This window comes from Corvus hawaiiensis, chromosome 6, assembly GCF_020740725.1.
Source record: "Corvus hawaiiensis isolate bCorHaw1 chromosome 6, bCorHaw1.pri.cur, whole genome shotgun sequence".
NCBI classification, from domain to species: domain Eukaryota; kingdom Metazoa; phylum Chordata; class Aves; order Passeriformes; family Corvidae; genus Corvus; species Corvus hawaiiensis.
This window is the reverse complement of record NC_063218.1, coordinates 35,278,996-35,298,535: the sequence shown is the minus strand read 5'-3', so window position 1 is coordinate 35,298,535 and position 19,540 is coordinate 35,278,996. Positions and strand designations below refer to the sequence as shown.

Genomic DNA, 19,540 nt, shown 5'->3' with positions numbered 1-19,540 from the left:
CTTGCAGATAGCTTTAGCTTGTGAGGAGCCCTACACTGCTGTGGATATGTTGCTAGCCGCTGGTGATAGCCAACACAAGGAGTTTGACACCACCTATAGCTACAGGAGTGATTGCAGTACAGATGCAGCCCTCAGCATGCAAGCCTGAAAATATTGGCCTGTCTACCCATATGTAAATCTCAGTGCATATATTTATTTCTGTCAAGAACTAAATTAAATAGAAATGGATGGTTTGCCAGGGCTATAAAAATGTCAGGTCTTCAGAAGAGCCCCATCTCTGCAAGAGCATTTGAAATATTGCCTGTGTATTGGAGGGGATTAGAGCCAAATGAGAAGATACCAGATAGAGCAATAAACTCAGCCTTGCTCAGCCTTGCAGCCTGTTTTGTTGGGTCTTAGAAGAACAGAGACTGCAGATCCGCCTTTCGTCAAACAAGTTACTCCTAGGGAATATGGCAGGTTCCCTTTGTCTATGGAGGAGTTGACACAACTTGACTACATTTATGTGAGGTTTTCTTCCCTCCCATTGAGCTTAACAGACAGGGTCTCTTTCATGAATTCATGCTCAGCTTTTTCAGAAAGTGGGTTTAAGGCAGGGGATGGGTTTCTGATATGGGGTAGGAAGTGAGTGTGGGATGCTAGCAGTCATGTGAGAGCTGGTACAAGCCCTCAGATGTGTCTTCTTTAGGGCTTTGAGCTAATGATTTTCCTTTTGACAGTATAGATTTATGGTGCCCCTTTTAATTTGAGCAGTTATACTGAATAGCAAAACCCAAAAGGACAAAAGCAAACCCTCCTCTGGTCCCTAGCCCCAGGACTGAGCAGGCTGAGATAAGAGAACATGTCGAAAGCCAGATATTTGCATAGACTGAATCCTGTTTCTTACTCACACTGTAGTTTTTCTGCTGTTGCTGCTTTAGTCTTTGTCTTATATTCCCTCCTCTTCCATCACAGAGGTTATTTTTCCTTCCCTTTCACAAAACAATAGCTGCCTGTAGATGTCTTCATTTTGGGTAATAAGGCAAGGCTCAGTTTAGGCTCCATCTCTTAGCTACCTTATGCAGAAGATAGGCTTTTATCCAAAACACACACTACACATCTGTCACCTTTGGTGCTTCTGGCAGGCTGTTCCCCAGAGGTGATCAGGATTCAGATTGAGAGAATCACTTATGCATGAGCTGCAGACCAGAGCTGTTTGTTAAACGTGCTTTAACAGGAGCTTCATCTCTAGCTTGTTCTCTAAAATCCGGAGTATGGGAATCAGGAAAAAAAGAAGTGTGATGATTTTATTTTCTGTCTTTCCTCTCCTGTTGTCTGACCCAAATGCAACAACAGCCTTCAAGGAGGGTGTAATCTACTACAGACTTCCCTTTACAGCCAGCACACCAGATTGTGTACCTATTCTTAAGACAAAATAACAACAAAAAAAACCCCTTTCTATCTTTGTGTGTAGCCTTGTCTTATGAGCTCTTGCAAATCAAGCGAAATACAAGGCAAAGTTTGACTCCTCCTTGCCCACATGTTACTAATGTTTGAAAAGCAGTGAAGTAGAAGAGATGCTTTTGCAAGGGGTTCAAAACCCTGTAGAACATTCTCCAAGCCTTGGGCCCAGCTCTGAGTGCTCCACTCAGAGAAGCAAGCTGCCCAGTTCTCAGCTGGTAAGTGTAAAAACATGCCTGTTCAGTAAGTTCTGCTCTAACTCAGGTGGTCCTGGCTATACCAGGTTTCTGCCCAGGAGCCAGCCTCACCTGGCTGAGAGGGGTTCATTCCTGGAGCAGCCAGGGGAGCCACGCATGCTTCTGATTTATGGGGTGGTAGCTTCAGCCACCAAAATCTCTCTGGACAATCTGATTGAAGGCATCTGGTTGAAGACCCTACCAGTGTTCAGGCATCCTTTTCCATCCCTAGGTGCCATCTTTAGCAACCCTTTTCTAAGGGTTCTCCCCAGACAGGAGCCAGTAGCCAGAAGCTCTGTGGTGCCAGCTGGACACCGTGGTTGGGAGCCACAGCTCCTACCTTAATTCTTCCTTTAGTTCTCATCTCATTGGCATGCTGCAAGGGTAAATGCATGAAAGCATGTGAGACATTAGGACATGAGGGGTCCTGTAAGAGACCAGATTGCTAGAAATGACTGTGGCCTTCCTATTCACAGCAAGCCTGTAAGTGCTGCCAGCAAGCCTCGTAATTGATAACAAGCAGAGGTCTAAGGTTCCGTGGCTAGGTTTTATCACTCTTGACAGATCTGCTGACTTCTTGGTTTGTGAGAGCCGAGGACACAGCAGGGCTCCTGTAATGGACTAAGGAGCTGAGCCGACCACAGCCTTCATTCGGGTTATGTGCCACATGTCCCTGTCTCAGTGTCGTGCTGCTGGACACCCTCCTGCCAGCAGAGAGAAGGTCCATGGAAGCCAAGCTTGTCCTGTCTTGACAGCTTCATCTCCTTTACAGGCAGCTCTCTGCCTGTCTCTGCACCATTGACTAGTCCCATGTTGGTCCTCCTGGGGATCCAGAGAATCTTGCACAGGAACTCCTGGGAGTGGAGCCAGGAAGGGTGGGAAGAGTAGAAAAATGGGGCCGGTGTCCAGGAAGGCTGCCCTGCCAAGAGCATCCCTAAGGAAAAATCCTGGAAAGGGAGAGAACACGAAAAAGCATGGAGAATATCTGAGGCCAGGTGGCTGAGCTGCCTGGTGAGGTGGAAACCTGCCAGAGTTCTCTGCCTCACAGTGAGGTGTGAAAACAACCCATGTGCAAAGCCTGTGGGAGTTGCTTTGGGGCCAAAAAAGGTGTTATCTCGTTTTGTATATGTAGTAAAGCAAGATTTCCAGTCTGTCTGGGAATGACAGCATGACTGGAGGAAGGCAGGCAGGAGAGGTGGTGCTTTGGGATGTCCCCTCTGGGGCATCCTCTCTGCTCCCATCCTCCAGGGCAGGGCTCTGGGCTCTGAAGGGGAGTCTGTGGGACAGGTTACATGGTTCCAGTTCCTGCAGTGTGACTGCTCATCTCCAAACATACTGTGCTTTTCAGATGTCCTTGGTAGACTTACCTGGGGTCTTGCTCTTTAGAAGAGACCAGGACCAACTTTGTATTTCTTAAAAGCTAGCAACTGCCCTTGCTGTGAGACTGAGGTCAGTCTTATAGGAGCTTGTCTCAGGCTCTCCACAGTCCTGGTGAGGACTGAACAGATGTTTAAGAGCCTTCTGAAGGGCTTGGCCCATTAAGTTCTGTGTCTTGCCATTTCCTGCGGGTTAGCGTTTGTTTCACCAGGTGGTATGAACTTGTTTAGCAAGGTGGATGGTTATAGGACAAATCATCTCTCTGTGTGCTGCCTTCCCTATGACTGGAGCAGCAAATACAGTGAGATAATAGTGGAATATATTGTTGCAGCAAATCTTGTCAGTTTCATCTTAGGTTGTCTGAAGCCAGAGCTGTGGTGGAGAGCCCAAGTGTTTCCAGAAGAAATTGAGAATGCCTTCTTATTGCTCTTACTTTTAAGTAAGAAGTTAATTAGCTGTTTATGTTGTTGCAAACTGTGATGGCCTAAGGATGTAAGTCTCTAGGGAGAGGAAACTTGAGCCCAGCTGATTGGTATGAGTTCCATGGAAAAGACAATTTAAGGCAATAGAAACCTTTTTATACAGGCTCAAACAGAAATCCCAGCTTTGAAACTGAGTATGTTTTGGGCACAAATCCCACGTGTTAAGAAGTTCATAGAACAGTAGTAGTTGAGCTAGTAAAGCATATTACTTCTTTTTAAAAACTTTCCTTCTATTTATTTATGCATTTCAAGTGTTCTCTCCCCCATAATATTGAAGTGTTTTGAAATATTAAATACACTCATGCTTATGACATGCTTCAGAGGCAAAGGAGCGCTTGTTCCCATTTTACACGTGGGGAAAGAAGTGACTTTCTTAGAGTCACAACTGAGGACACTATCAGAGGCAGAGCAAGGACTGCATGGTGGCATCCATGGTACTGGGGGATGCATTTCCTTTGATTAGGGAAATCTAGGTTAAGCTAAGGAGCTTGAGATAGACGAGGCCTCTGCTCTCTATGTGCCATTCATAATTTAGCTCCACATTATGGGGAATGATAGTGGATCATGCTGTAATTTTAAATGAAAATTTGCCTTCGTGTAGGTAAAGGCGTGGACTTGGCTGACTTCCCCATGCCCCGCTGGTGCTGCGCTCCTGCATCACAGGGACCTCCTTTGATCAAGAAGATGCTGAACTAGCTCCTCCTTTGCATTGTCCTCTGTCAGTGCAGAGAAGGGAGTATACAACTTTGATGGCTGCTCATTTATTTCAGAACTCAGTGGGGTGATGAGATTGGGTTTTGAACTGCATTGCTGTACAAGGCAAAATGACTCTCCAGGCCTATTTCATGTCAAAAGTTATTTTTAGTAGAGTTCTCAAGGGAAAGGAGAAAAATCATGACATGTGACCACTGAGGTTCAGACTACAATATCCTGAGAGAGCAGGTTTGTATGGTCTAACCTGTGCATCCATCACCTTTGTAAAGAGGAGATTGCACAGAGACCAGAATGAGCTCCAGTGACCAGCTGTACTGAATTGGCATGAGCTGTGGTGCCACAGGGGAGGGGAGATCTTGCAGAGCCCTCTGTGTGCACCTTGGGGGAGACTGATGGTGAGGTGACAGCCTCGCAGCCTTGTGTTGTGAGGAGCAGGGAGGAAGAAAGGAGGATACCTGAACAGACAGTATTTTTGTTCCAGCTTGATGACCACAGGTGGTCAGGACTGGGGCAGCATGCTGCTGTGCTGGAAATGTCTCTGCCTTAGCAAGTGGCTATGGACAGTTTTCTGCGCGGGTCCCTTAAACTTTCCTGGTGCTGTTGACATCTCATTTTGTGGCAACAGATTTAATGCTGTGTGTAGTTTAACACAAGCCATGTTTCATCCTAGCAGCAGGCCCTTTCCATGGGGCAAAGATGATTTTCTATTATGGTTTGTGAAATGCCTCTTGTTGTGTTTCGGTAGGCTTATAAACATGAACCTGGTTTAGCAGGAGAGAGGTAACAGATGGGAGCTAATGTGTAAAAAATCAGCTTCTATATCAGGGTTCAGTGCCTCCAAGTGATGACGTTTCACATCAACAGGAATGGCTCGTTCTAGAGAGAGGGGTACTTGGGAGACTGCTTTGAGTTGAAGGATGTCTGAATACAAGGACCTGAGCAGAAAGAAGAAGAAAACAGTGATTTTTAATTTTAACATTCAGATATACTGGCTTCAAACCATGTTTAGGTGCCTGGCTGGGTCATTTGATTTAGGGGTGCCTTTGTTCAGAGGCACCTGATATTGCCAGAATTTTCAATAAAAAGCAGCAGTTCTGAGGGCCCTGATTTATAAGTTCCCAGTGCCAAATACGTAGATTTGAGCAGAGGTTGGGCATTTCTTTTTCCCATGATGTTTTATCATGCCTCAGTTTCTCAAGACTGAAGTGAAGATGTTACTATATACCTTTATTTTTTAAGTTGCTTTTATTCTTGCTAGTACTTAGATAGGAAGTAGTGTCTCAGGACAAGGGGGAATATCACTGTGTGAAGGAAATAAGAGGAAATTCCTGTGAAAAAAAATCTGCATTTTGGAAAAATACTGTGTCTTTATAATGGAAACTGAGATTTTGGTCTGTGACACTCAGCAATGTCACCTTCTGAATAGCAAATTTAATCTGACTAGCAATAGGCTAGCTTGTCCAAGGTATTTTCCACATTTCACAGAAATAATCCATGGATCCATAAACACCTGTGAGCCACAGGACAGCAGCTGCTGATCTAGTACTTAGAGCTCTGCACACCAAAGTGGGGTTTTGGCTGGCATACGTCCTTACTCTTGCACACAGCGTATGAGGATCAGTATGGAGGAAAGGAGGCAATAATCTCAGTTTTATTCTTCTTTGAAAAGCCATGCTTGCAACGGTTTTTTTATCCCAGATTTTTCATCAACAGTGTTGATTTTCTACTGTGTTTCCCCGCCCCCTGCAGTGGCACAGAAGACGTCACCCATGAAACATAAACCAATACCACTTCCTCTGTGACCTTAGCTGTCCCCAGGTCTCCTGACTGTACCGGCCAGTTCTACCGCTACATTTTGTCAACTCCATGAGAAACCCACTTTTTGATGAAAAAGTTGTTTATAGTATTGGTAGACTGAAACAGCCTCCTTGATTTATCCCTGTTTTAACATTTCTGCCTGTGGGTGACAGAGTTTAATTAAGGCTGACTAGGAAATATTTATTCTCTTGGCGGAAGTAGGTCCAGGTTTGTCTGTTAAAAATACTACACAGCTTGCCTCTTTGACTGCAGTTAACTGAACCAAACACTCCACAATTTTATTAATATCAGCAAGGAAAAACTCTCAAACCCCACCGCCACAAGCTTTTAACTGTGCAGCTTTCCCCCAGCCAAGGAGCACTTCTCCCCCCAAGCATCCCTGTCCCCTGCATCCCGGTCCCTGCCGAAGTGAAGCCCGTTGCCATGGAAGCCTCATTAAATCTGCATCTCGCCTGGCCGGGGCTGCAGGGGCTGCGGCTGTATTTTTAGCCGGCGGTGGTTGCATAAGGGGGCCCGGGATGTGCCTTGTATCTTGCCTTGATGGAAGTCTGCCAGGAACCAGCACCAGCCAAAAGACATGTCCTGCTCAGGGGAGCTCTCTCAGGCCAGGCAGCCCTTGGCAGCCCCCAGTGTTGCTAGAGGTGAGCACGGGGAAGATGCAGCAAGGCAGAGTTTGGCTTAATGGCCAAGCAAGCTTTAGGGTGGTGGCATAGTTCTGCCGGGGGCTCCAGAGAATGAGGGTCTCTTTAGATTAGACTAAAGATAAGAAATCTCTCTTGACTTGAGCAAAACCTTAACACCTGGAGGGGTAGGAAGAAACTCATCAGAGCGCAGCTGAAGAGCAGCACTGCACTCCTAGCCATGTACATTTTGGGGAAAACAATGCCACATCTAAGTGCATACACCCCAGAAGAAGAAAATGTAGCTAGATGGTGTCACAGATGCTCAGGGTGAATCCAGTCTTGGGTGCAATGTTGCCTAAATCCATTTTTGGAAGGACTGGATTTAAGCCCATCTCCCTGTTTGACAAATACATGACACTGAATGATCTGAAATCTGCTCTTACTGTAAAAGCAAAATACAAACACACCCCAAAAAACCAAACCGAACAAAAAAATACTAAAAAAAAAGTTAAAGAAAACCCCCAAACTGCCCCACATATTTGTTCCTTGTCATTTCAAATCAGAATTGCTGGAAGTAGAAGACAAAAAAAGAGGTTTTAGCATCTCTGCACTATCAGGATTTCTTGGCTCAAAACATGGAGCTAGGCGCTCTCTCTCTCAGCACTGAATCCCAGCAGTGCTAAATGTTCCAAAATTCAGATTTTTATCCTGAATTACACCTGGGCAATCTTTCAGTCTTTAGTGGGTCTCACAGATAGCCAGGAGAGCCTTGTTTAGCCTGCAAAACTATTATTATTTGTGCTGAGGCAGGAGAAGGAAGGAGTCCAGCTTGACTGTAAACGAATAACTCTTGCCTCTAATAAAAGCCATGTCTTTTGTTGGAGGCTGTGAAAATTTGATCTGGAGCAGCTGGGCTAAAATTAAACAGAGCCCAGTGCCGCTATCCTGTACAGTCACACTCTGTCAGAGCAGAGTCATATGTGAAGCTCCAAGGGCTAGTAGGGACTGTTACTATCATTGCTTTTTAAAGAGATGGCAATATTATTAGTAGCCTGTTTTGTCCTTCTTCCAGTCGCAGATCTCCAAATGCCTGTCCCTGCAGGAGACACCAACTGGTAAATAAATGTTTAATCACAAAACCAAAAAAGAAAACAATAACCTCAGAAAACCCAAACCACCAAACCCATCATGATTTCTATTTTGCTGTAAGTGGGATGCCACCTGGTTGTCTGTAGGTAAGTGTGCCTGACAGAGCCAGCTTTTGCTGCTGCAGGCTTCCTCTGGCTGTAGAACATCTCTAAGTCTTTCATGGGGAGTTATTTCCAGCCTCAAGGCTGGCTTCACAGACCTTTCTCAACATTAGGACCTGAAAAAGGTTTGCAGGAGTTCACAGGGACTCCTTTACAGTTGTAGGACATGCAACTCACCTTCAGTGTTGCTATGAGATTAGGCCAAGCAATGTTTTGCCCAGGCAGCCTCATTTCTCCTGATTCAATATCATGATTGTGAGTCTTGCACAGCTCAAGTGAAAGTAGGCTTTTCAGACTACTTCTAAATTATTTCCTCTGACCCTTGCTCAGAGCCTGACTCTGGTTTCAAAGACGCAGCCTGGTAAGCTCCTGCTTGGTAGCACCCACCAAACGAGAAGGGCGCACATCGGTACCTGGAGGGCCCAGGGCACTCCTCGTTGGGCCCTTGCAGCAATGATTGTGCAGATGGACAGAAATAGCTGCTGTACTGCAGCCCGGGGCCAGCGCCACTCCAGCAGCAGCCCCGGGTGCCAGGGGTGTTCCCTGGTGGCAGGAAGGCCAGGCAAGTGCCTGGAGAGCCAGCGATGGGGGGAATCTCAGTTGTGTGTTTCATTCCCATCTGCTCCAGCTGATTGCTGCCTGTGAAGCCAAGCAAGTCTGATATCCTCTCTGCTTCAGCTCTGCTTCTGGAGAGCAAAGATAAGTGCAGTCTACCCACAGGTGAGAAGCCAGAGGAGAACCTCAGATGAATGAGGTGCACATTCAGGTCTAGTTTATGGCTGATTGGCATCAGTTTGAAGGGCTTTTAACATTTAGGGTTTCTTTCTCAGCATATATTTTTTTCCACTGCCTTTCTAGGGTGGCAAAGAAAGCATGGGGCAATGCAATGGCAAGGAGCAAGGGACAGCCTCTGAAAAAGAGAATAAGCCACTGATAAACACAGACAGACACCCTAGTAAACAGACAGAGCAGAAGGCTCCTGCTCCTGCCAGTCTCCCTGGTGTATAGCAGTCTCCTCGTAAGAGCACTGACACTCACTGCAGGGCACGTGTGAAACGAGCTGGAAGAAAGCAGAGGCTGGAGCAGGGAGGAAGCGGTGCTCAGGCACCAATGGCATTGCAACCCAATTATGCTCTGGCTGGGAAGAGAGCTGGGATGGGACCTCTTCTCAGAAGAAAATCAAAATCAGCTCAAAAAAACTCCCTCACACCTTTTCCTTTCTCTTCAGAAGATCTTTATGTTGGGATTTCAAGTCCTAAGAAGTTTTCTAGGTCCCATAATGGGCAAAACTCTTGATTGAGTCATGACATTGCTTTTTTTAAAGTGAATGGGCTAGGAGGGCAAAGAGGGAGCCCATTAAACAACAGCCCTTCCTCTGACATCACACAGGATTCACCTTTGTGAGGTTTTAGCCTTCAGAGCAGTTGTGTCTCAAACCCTGAGGACATGTTTACTGATGCTGGGGTGAAGGGTGCTGCTCCTGCCACCAAGCTGGATATCATACTAGGGATGAGAATGATTTTTTTCTTATTAGTTGCAGTTTCAACTGCAGATGGAGACAAGTATGTGAGACCAGCCCATAAACCCAACATTCAGTGAGTGTTTGATATATGGCAGAGGGCATCAGAGTTGTGGCTGGGCTTTGACAGGACCAGCCAACTCATGCAGTTGTTCAGTGGCGTTACCAAAACTTGGAAGGCAGAAGACAGAGCATCATTTATTAAGGTCTGAGGTGTTGAGGGTGTTCTAGTGAGAGGGCTTAGACAGCAAGAACAGGAACAAGAGTTGAGGGGCATGTTGGAGTAAGGGTAGGCTAAGTTTTTAGGATGGGTGAAGGGCCTTGGTACTAACTCTTGGCACATAGAGAAGACAGGAGGAGATTCTTGCTTGTCAGCCTGGGATCCCAGGACGAGTTTAGCTGTCTCTCATGTGGGTCATTTAGCAGCTTAGCTAAAAGCAGATCGAGGGCAGCTCTGCCAAGGACTTGATGGTGCTGGTGCATGAGAGGCAGTGTGCACTCCCAACCCAGAGAGCCAGTTGTGTCCTGGGCTGCATCCAGAGCAGCGTGGGCAGCAGGGAGAGGGAGGGGATTCTGCCCCTCTGCTCTGCTCTGGTGAGACCCCACCTGCAGTGCTGCATCCAGATCTGGGGTCCCAGCACAGGATGGACATGGACCTGGTGGAATGAGTCCAGGGGAGGGGCACCAAGATGATTAGAGGGATGGAGCACCTCTGCTGTGAGGAAAGGCTGAGGGAACTGGGATTGCTCAGCCTGGAAAAGAGAAGGCTTGGGGTGACCTAATTGTGGCTTTCCAGTACCTGAAGGGAGCTTCCAAGAAAGATGAGAGGGACTTTTTACAAGACCATGTAGAGACAAGACAAGGGCGACTGGATTCAAACTGAAAGAGAGTAGATTTAGATTAGATATTAGGAGGAAGTTCTTTGTTGTGCGGGTGGTGAGGCACTGGAACAGGTTGCCCAGAGAACTTGTGGATGCCATATCCCGGGAAGTGTTCAAGGTCAGATTGGATGGCTCTGAGCAACGTGATCTAGTGAAAGGTATCCCTGTCCACAGCAGGAATGTTGGAACTAGGTGATCCTTAACATCCCTTCCAAGCCAGGCCATTCTGTGATTCTGCAGGAGACCAGCTGGGTGAGTGAATGCTGTGCAGGCCACGGTGTGCTTGGTCTGTTGGATGGGGTCATGCCAGTGTGCAGCACTCCCCCTGTGTGGCTGAGCCAGGCTGTCCTGCCAGGGCCCAGGCTGTGGCAAGGAAGGGAGGAAGTGCAGCAGCCCGTCTCCCTTCGAAGCTGGGTCATTAATCGAGGCTTGAGGGTTGCACTGCTCCTAGATTTAACCCTTCTGAAGCACTCTGGTTCACTGCAAAGCTGGCTAATGACGTGATTTTTGTTCCATTTATGGACAAGGAGGTGGTTTTTTAATGGTGCAAAGCTCTGGATTCTGAAAGTAAAAGCCCAGCAGGGCTGGCCTCCTTCTGGGAATCTGCAGCTTCTCCCAAGGCATGAGCTCCTGGAAATTCAGAAAATGGTCCTGTTTGGTTTTCCCAGTGTGGTTTTTTTTCTGTAAGAAACAAATAAAACAGCCCCAAAGAGTGAAATGAAAATGTTGTAACTGAGTATCCTTTGCCCTATTTTCAGTGCTACAGAACAGAACTGTGAGCCTGATCAAATGCACAGGGCCTTGGATAAAGATGCAGTATCTTGGCTCTATGTAAATGGTTGGGTATCCAACTTCGATTTTGCTGTGGCAATTCATTGTGCTGCCCCTTATCTTGGTCACAAGAAGCCTGTGACCGGAGCCAAAGCACCCCGACTCCAGCTCCAGCTCCTTTTGTTCATATATAATAATTGTATCTGCGGTGTGCAGAGCGGGCTCGTTTCAGGCTGGCAGCTGCACAGTGTTGTTTGCAGCTCATTAATTTCCTACAGATTTCTGCCTTGCTGCTTTGGATGTAGTGCAACTCCAGTGGCTGAGTGCTGAGTGCTGTCCTGCAGAGCTGAAAGCACTGTCTGCGTGGGTGTGTGGGAAGAGCAGGGTGAGGGAGGGGACAGAGGGACTTGCGAGGCTGGTATCTGGAGGCGTCTGTGATGGGAAAGTTGGCTTTGCTCTTCACCCTTTTTGATGTGCTTTGAGCACTGAAATCTGTGGATGCTGTCACATGCAGGAGCCAGAAAAGACAGGGTGTTGAGATATCCCAGCTTCCGTGCTGGGGACTGGGGGGAGTATCCTGACCCTTCTTGAAAAGCTGAATTTCACTGCTGGTGTTGTCCCAAAATAGGTTCTTTCACCTGGAATGCAAAAGGTCAATCCATACACTGAGACAAGGTATTTGACTGATTTACAGTTCTGTGCAGAAGGGGGTGCTGGGTGACAAATCCACAAAGCTAGCACAAGGACTATAAAAACTTTTCACTATTTATACATTTTAGCAAACAAAGGCATTAATGTTCATCGGCTACAAGTTACATAGTGCTCTTATTAATTAGTATTCTGTTGTCTATTGGTTAAATTATTTCAGTCCTCCGCTCTACCAGCTTTTCATTACTTCTCATGCTAATTAGTCCACATGTTCAGTCTTTCTCTTGAGTCCATTGGTTTCCTGAGTCAGTGCTTCATGAGTTGGTGGTTGCAACCTCCCCATGTCAAAATTACCTTTTGCTCAGTCAGAGCCGATTTTAGCACAGTTGCTGAGTTGGTTTTATTAGTTTCTTCCTTATCTTGGGATTTCTGCCAGATGTCCTTGTGGCCTCTAAATCCTGCATTCTTTGTGTCCACTATCAATAGTACATGCTTCTCCCCAAGCTTTGTTAACCTCCCTCTGGGTTTGAGATCACTGAAGCGTGTCAAGCCCCAAACTTTTAACAAGCAAGTTCTGTCAACAAGTAATTTATCTTTCTAACACCTGGACATCAGCAGTGTAGTAATTGTAGGACAGCTCCTTGTCTGCCTCTGCTGTTGGCAGCAGAGACAAAGCCACCCCAGCTATGGCAGGAGCTGACCAAGTATGGAGTCACTATGAACTTAAAAGCAGCATGGCAGCAGCAGGACATTCATGGAGTTCCCAGAGTTCTGTTTTGGCAAGATCAGGTCAATGGGGCCACACTCTCCCAAAGGAGCAGTGCTTGAAGGCCAGCCCCTTGTGTGTCTTCAAACCTGCCATGACAAAGCACTGAGCAATGTGTGGCAGGGTCATGCTGTGAGGCAATGCCAGAGGCTCATTTCGGCTAACAAGCTCCAGCAGTTCTTGCCCTAGGAGGAATTTAAAGCCTTCCCAGGCTGGCGAGGGTTGTTTTGAATCTAGTATTTCTCATTCCTCAACTTCCTCTCCCCCTCTGTCCCCACCTTCTCATCCTCACCAGCATCTCCATGGCAACCCTGTTGCTGAAGAATAGAGAAGACATCTAAATATAGCTTCCAAATCTACATGCCTTGAGTGAAAAGTCTAAAACCAGGGGTGACAGCCAATGACAAGTGTCTGTCTTGCAGGTGGAATTCAGGAGCACTGTGGTGGGACAGGGGGTCCCTTCCAGCTGAATCCTAGTTTTGTGTTTGCTCAGGATATCTCAAGAGACTTTGAGGTAGTCCAGCCTACCCTGTCCTGTCCAGAGCACTCCCGGTCCTGCACCCTCTCAATCTTTGGAGCCATTCTCTAGAGCAAACAAAAGATCTCTAGTACTTTTTCTTGGCCATTGATACTCATGATGGACTTTGATATCATAGGCATTTACTGTGGTGCATTAGACTCAGGTGGAAGCAGTAAAATTCAAAGACCTTTAGTAAGGAATAAATGTCCTTCCTTCCTTCCTGCTTTCTTCTCTTCCTCCCTTTCTCCCTCCGTCCTTCCCTCCGTCCATCCCTCCATTCCTCCCTTCCTCCCTCCCTCGCCACAGTGTGGTTGTGGCTGAAGTTTTGCTCCTTCTAAAATTCCTTTCTAAGAGGAAAAGGGCACAGAATCTCCTCACTGAAGCTGTTTCCCTGGGAATCTGCCCAAGGTAGGGAAGAGAGAAATCTCTACGCCCAGGGCCCTGGCGATGCTTTGCACCTACACCAGCCTGATACCCACCTCAACTGTCTGGTTTCATGGGCTGCCAAGTTGAATTATTGCTTGTACCAGACATGTACTTATTGTACAGACCTCAACAAACAGCTCCAGAGGCTGTTGAAATTTTGTCTGCTCTCCCCTGGCCCTGAAGCATCAAATCTCATAGGGTCAGCAAGAAGAAGCTGACTTGGAGCAGGCCAGACGAGGGCCCACATGTGTCTGTACACACAGCTTCAATATTTGAACCCAAGCAGCTTTATTAAACTGAATAAGGAAAAGAAAACCTGTGGAGCTGGGCTGTTATGCTTGTACAACCCAACTTAAATAGCTCAGCTGATCAGCAACAGGGACTCAGCTGAGAGGGGGGGGGGAGGTTTGACAAGCTCTGATCTTTCCTTTTTTTTCAGAAATTCTTAAAAACAAACTGTGGCATCTTTCCTTGAAGAACCCTGTATATTAGAGTATTTTATCATGTTTCAACTAAGTGAAATATAGAGTGCTTTGGATATCTTGTCTGGCAGGGCTGACTGCATTATGGAAGCTCACGGAGCATTCTTTGGTGCCTCCCTACCATGCTCTTTCCAGCTCTTCAGGGCTTCCAAGTTGAGTGTGAGACATTTGCCGTTCACTAGCTCCAGTGGTGATTCCCATGGCTGACACACGGATATACCACATCTCTTGAGCTGCCCTGAATAACATATTAGGCACTTAAGGATTTTTTTTTGCATGGCACGGAAGTGCTTAATGGGCTCACTTGCAACTTAGCAGCTTTGATTTCTCATTGCTGGTGCAGTTATTTACACTGGTACAACGTAGGTGTGAAACACTGTCATGTGATGTTGGCAGCGTTTCATGTCTCTTGGCGCTGTTGGGTGGCAGTGGGAAGTGAGGGCTGGGCTGCTGTGCAAGAAACAGGCACAAACTGAAAGATGAAGATGACCAGAAAGACAAAGAAACTCCTTTAGTGTTGTCATCTGGGATGGAGGAACCACAACAGGCAATTTTTTTTTTTTTTTAATTTGGATTTATCTTTTTAACAGCTATCACTATAAATCTTTCACTGGTAACACTTTAAAGTTTTCTTATACAAGTAAAGACTAGAAAATACAGCTCTTAGTCTTGGCTATGTCCCTTTAATTATCATGTGTCAGCTACTAAAGCATTTTCAATAGTTCTAATTGAAGCATGAGCCAATTTACTAATTATCCAAGATTACGTGGGGAATACACAAAGGGAAGATGCCTTTCCGTGTCAGTATTTCCTCCTTTATGCCTTAGGAGATCTGGTGTGATGGGAACAAACTACACTACTAACAGCCAACCAGGCAGAGCCCCTGAGCTCCTGGTGGTCCTGCACATTGTCCCACACAGTCCTGGGGAGCAGGCATGAAGGGTCACACAAGGTTTTGGCCTGGGGTTGTAGTCTCCACCTCAGGGTACAGCCACTTCTTGCACAGTGTCTTCTCCAGTGAACCTTTTCCCCTGTGCCTGTGAGCTGCTGGAGCAGAGCTGGATGTTTCTGGCCCTGGCTGTTGCAGGAGTGGAGCAGAAATCCCTTGTGTGCTGCATGTGTGGCAGGGATAGAGGTTTGCAGAAGGGCTCTGGGTCTCCTGGGCCGGTCTCGGACCCTGCCTGTGCAGGAGGAACAGCAGGGACACAGGAAGCCGCTCCAGGGGGCAGTGCCAAAGGCTTCTTCCCCCTCCTGCCTTGTCAGTCTGGGTGGACATTACAAAGGGCTTTCTAGGGGTAAAGAGTTGAAATTTGGGGAAAGATTGTCCAGTAAACCATCTTTATAATGTGGCTTTTAGGAAGCAGTTGGGCAACACCTACTTGTCAGGAATGGCTTGGTGAGAATGGCTCTGCCCAGAGGCAGGGTGGTAGTTGTTTGCAGACCTATTTTCTGAGGTCTTTTAGTTCCCTTATGACCTAAATAGACTTCAGCAAGGAAGAGGAGGTGCCCTGCCGAAGTGCACAGCTCCTTCAAGTGGGAACCACGTCAGATGAAGCAGAATAAGTTGATACTCATATGAATAAGTGATGCTTCCACCACCATTTCAAGCTCTCTTTGCTCTTTTCCCTCATCTTCTTTCTGGCTGCATCACTGTATCATCTGCCACCTTAGGAGTTCAAAGCAAGTAGGGACTGTCCCCTATCAAGTCCCTGTGAGAAATAAGGATCACAGGCACTGCATAGATATATAAACTAAAGTATGCAAGTATCAACTGACTTGCTTGTATGGCTTCAGGCTTGACAGGAGAAATACATAGGTCATATTAGGTGATATTAGCTAATACATAGGTGATTAGCTCTGCAAAGAGGCTTGTTTTAATGAGAAGATGATAGTTATCTGATAATTTATCAGCTGATTTTAATTAAAAGATAACTAGTTACCATCTGGTTACCCCATAAGCCAACTTGACAACAAAAGAGAAAACACGGAAGAGAAAAAACTCAATTTCTGGGGATAGCTTTTGACTGTGTTACTTTATAGCTGACTGGCTGGTTGTGAAACTGTTCGGGCTGTCCCCCATGTGCTTGCTACACAAAGTAGGATAACTCTTGCACAGCTGCTCTTCCAAGGTCCTCACCAACAACACAGCCAGTTCTTGGAAACTGGCCTGCCGTGGCTTGTCTCCAGCTTCTGCACCAGTACGAGTTCTTCTGTAACTCAAACATCAGCAACATGCACATCAATGATCTGCTTGAAACTGTGTTCTGACAGTTCATCTATCCTGTTGACATCTGCTTAGTTAATTGGTACCAACATCTAATCTGACCTTAAAGGCACCTTCAGTTCTGACCTTTCTGCTAGAACAAACTGTGACTATTCCCAGTGGCTGCAGCTGGAGGCTTGAAAAGCTGTTCCCCCTCTCCATAATCCCCATGGGAATCAAAAAATATTCTTTCATAAACAGGATCTTAAGACCAATGTGCAACCTGCCTGTATTGGTCATAATCTGGATAGGTTCTTAAATTACCATGATTTTTTCTTAAGAAAATCACTCATTTTTGAGTTTGAAATTAAGATCACTCAGCATCTCCTTCGCGAGTTTAGTGAATCTGCTTTTGGATCTAATGATTCTGCCCTTCAAACACTTCCTGTCTTTGTCTGTCCTATATGACTGCATAATTCTTGGCTTTAAAATTGCTCAGTTTGTTACTCTGGGTTATTGATGCACAACCTCATATAACCATGGGCATCAAATCAGGCTTCTTTTGCTGGCTTCTTCACCTTTCCTGTGAGCACTGTCACATTGCTGTGTTAAATATCCACCTCCCAGTGAACTGGGCAAAGACAGATCCCCACTATTCATAACCTTATTTAATCCCTTCTGGTTTGCCTCAAGCACACAGCATTGCCAGCCAGTCAAAGCAGGCAGTTTTCCTGCTCTCCCCTGCACTAGGTGGCATAATCTTGAGTCCTGTGTGGAGTTTGGGGCACCACAAAGTAAAAAAGGCATTAAGCTATTAGAGTGTCCAAAGGAGGGCCATGAGGATGGTGAAGGGTCTGGAGGAGAAGCCACATGAGGAGCAGCTGAGGTCACTTGGTCTGTTCAGCCTAGAGGAGACTGAGGGGAGACCTCATTGTGGTCTTCAGCATCCTCATGAGGGGAGACGTCAGAGCAGGTGCTGATCTCTCCTCTCTGGTGACCAATGACAGGACCTGAGGAAAAAACATGATGCTGTGTCGGGGGAGGTTTAGGTTAGATATCAGGAAAAAGTTTTTCACCCAGAGGGTGGCTGGGCACTGGGACAGGCTCTCCAGGGTAGTGGTCACAGCACCAGCCTGACAGAATTCAAGGAGCATTTGGACAATGCTCTCAGGTACATGGTGTGATTGTTGGGGTATCCTGCCCAGGGCCAGGAGTTGGCCTCAATGAGCCTGGTGGGTCCTTTCCAACTCAGCATATTCTATGATTCTATGACTTCTCTATGAAGTCTTCTAGCAGAGCAGGTAGGCCCTATCTGTTGCTTCACATTGAAACCCCAACCCTGTGCAGAGCTCTGGGGAAGAGTCAGACTGGTACCACATGCTTTGAGCTTCATGCTGCAGGAACCTGCACCCACAGCAAATCAGATGAAGATGTGGGTATATCAAGATGTGTCAAGAACACAGTGGCTTGATCCAAGGTGTATGCACTAATGATTCACATTAATAAGTGACTGAACATCTCCTGGTACATTTCACTGCCCCAGGGATGTTTACCTTGCTGTGCTTTTCATCCTGGCTAACAGCATCCCACCAGGGACTCTAAACTGTGCCCTTGCACAGCCCTGCCTGTTTCAGTGGTATATACTATGTGACATCTCCTGACTTGCACTGTTTTTAGAGCTGTTTCACATTCCAGAGTCACACAGACACACACAGACACATCCTCTTAACCTTCTCAGCAATAATTCCTGCAAATGAGAGTGTCCACACAAAGAGATACTCAGTATTTTCTAGCACATTAATCAAATAACCATCCAGTTGTTGCCTTATGTGTTGGAAGTGGACGTGTTGTCAAATAAAATGATTTTATAGATTATCTTCTGTACTTCCCAGATGAGGAATTTAGGAACATCATGTGCACAAGGTCCTTTAGGAGAAGATCGATGTCTATTCATTTTATCTTCTGTTGCTTACTCAGGGAAATCTCATTCTTAATGTTGCTCCCCAGAGGAGCTTTTCCATCCCTAACTTCTAAAATCAGTGGTTGTTTCTAAGTGCATATTGTAAGCAGAGCCTGGACTGCATTCATCTGAGGACTATTGGGTGGCAGCTTGCAATGACCTCAGAGAAAAAGAAGCAAGTGAGCAGCTATCCTGACCTCTGTATGGCCAGGTGTTCCCTGGGAGTGCTGGCTTTTGTCTTGTCCTGCTGTGTCACAGGCCAAACTGAAAGCATTGCTCAGTCTGCTGAAAGCTCCACCGAGGCCTGAACTAAAGAGCCCTTCCCATCACTGTACTCATGCAGGTGTTGAGATCGGACTGTGCTGTGGCTTGGTGCTGGCAGTGGGGCTTCGTGTTTTGCAGAGTGGCTCCTTGCTGCCAGGAGAGGTTTTTGGGTGGTCTCTGTTGTTCTCTGCTTTTGAGCTGTCTGAGTATGTCTTGGCCCCAGTCAAACTGTCAGAGACAGTGGGGAAGGCTGCAAAGTGTCACACTTCACCGTGTGAAGTGGCCAGAGGCTGGGGAATGAAAGCTGCTCAGCTGAGCAAGGTAGGCTTCAGATTCCTTGCTTCCCATTGTGGTGAGCATGCCCATCAGGGCTACTGCACTGCCAGCCCCTCTCGTGCCTGCCTCTGCCTCCATTAATTTCGAGAAGCTGTCATGATGTTCTTGCAGCAAAATGTTCCCAAGCCTCCCGCTCCCACACGCTCTCTGCCTCTCGGTGTCCTTCTGTCACATCTCTCACATTAACGTGATGTCTTCCCGGGGCAGTGTTAAACTCCAGCTCTTCTCTCCATCCATCTCCTCTACTCTTCGTGCCTTCCGAGGAGGCAGCTCTCGGTGTGGCTGCAGGTGAGAGATGAGATTGTGTGGGAGCAATCGGTGTTCTGGCCTCCAGACAATTTCTGACAGCTCAGGACGCAGCTGTATTTATTGTTGCTTTCATAGGCCTGGAGAGGAGCGAAATGCTCGCAGTGGTAGGGAAGCTGCAGAGCGGGGGAAAGGGCAGCCCTCACCAGCCATAGCGGACTGGGAGGGATGGCCTGATGGGCCACCACAACCCCTCCTCTGTCAGCACTGACTTTTCTGTGGTGACAGGCATGGGAGAGCAGCCAGCCAAGAGAAGGGCACTTCCCCTCAAGGGTGCAAACCCAGCCCTGTGCCCCTATCTGTGCAGGCTGCAGAGTGGCCCAGGAGCAGGGATGCCACTCTTCCCTCTGCCACAAAATCCCAGTGAAAGGTTAACCACTCCCTGTCACGTGGCACTGGGTGTGTGAGCCCTCGCCTGCCTCCCCCGTCACTGCACAGTATTTGCCAACTTCTGCCCTGCTCCTTTCCTCTTTGCACAGGGAGGTCTGGCAATGCACTGACTCTGGAGCGAGAGCTGG

General features: G+C 47.0%; 1 protein-coding gene across 5 annotated transcripts in view; it reads left to right on the top strand.

Moving 5' to 3' along the window:
- Nucleotides 1–19,540, top strand: part of SLC8A3 (solute carrier family 8 member A3) — a 113,976-nt gene that overhangs the window by 67,712 nt on the left and 26,724 nt on the right. The gene's annotated exons all lie outside the window — the stretch shown is intronic.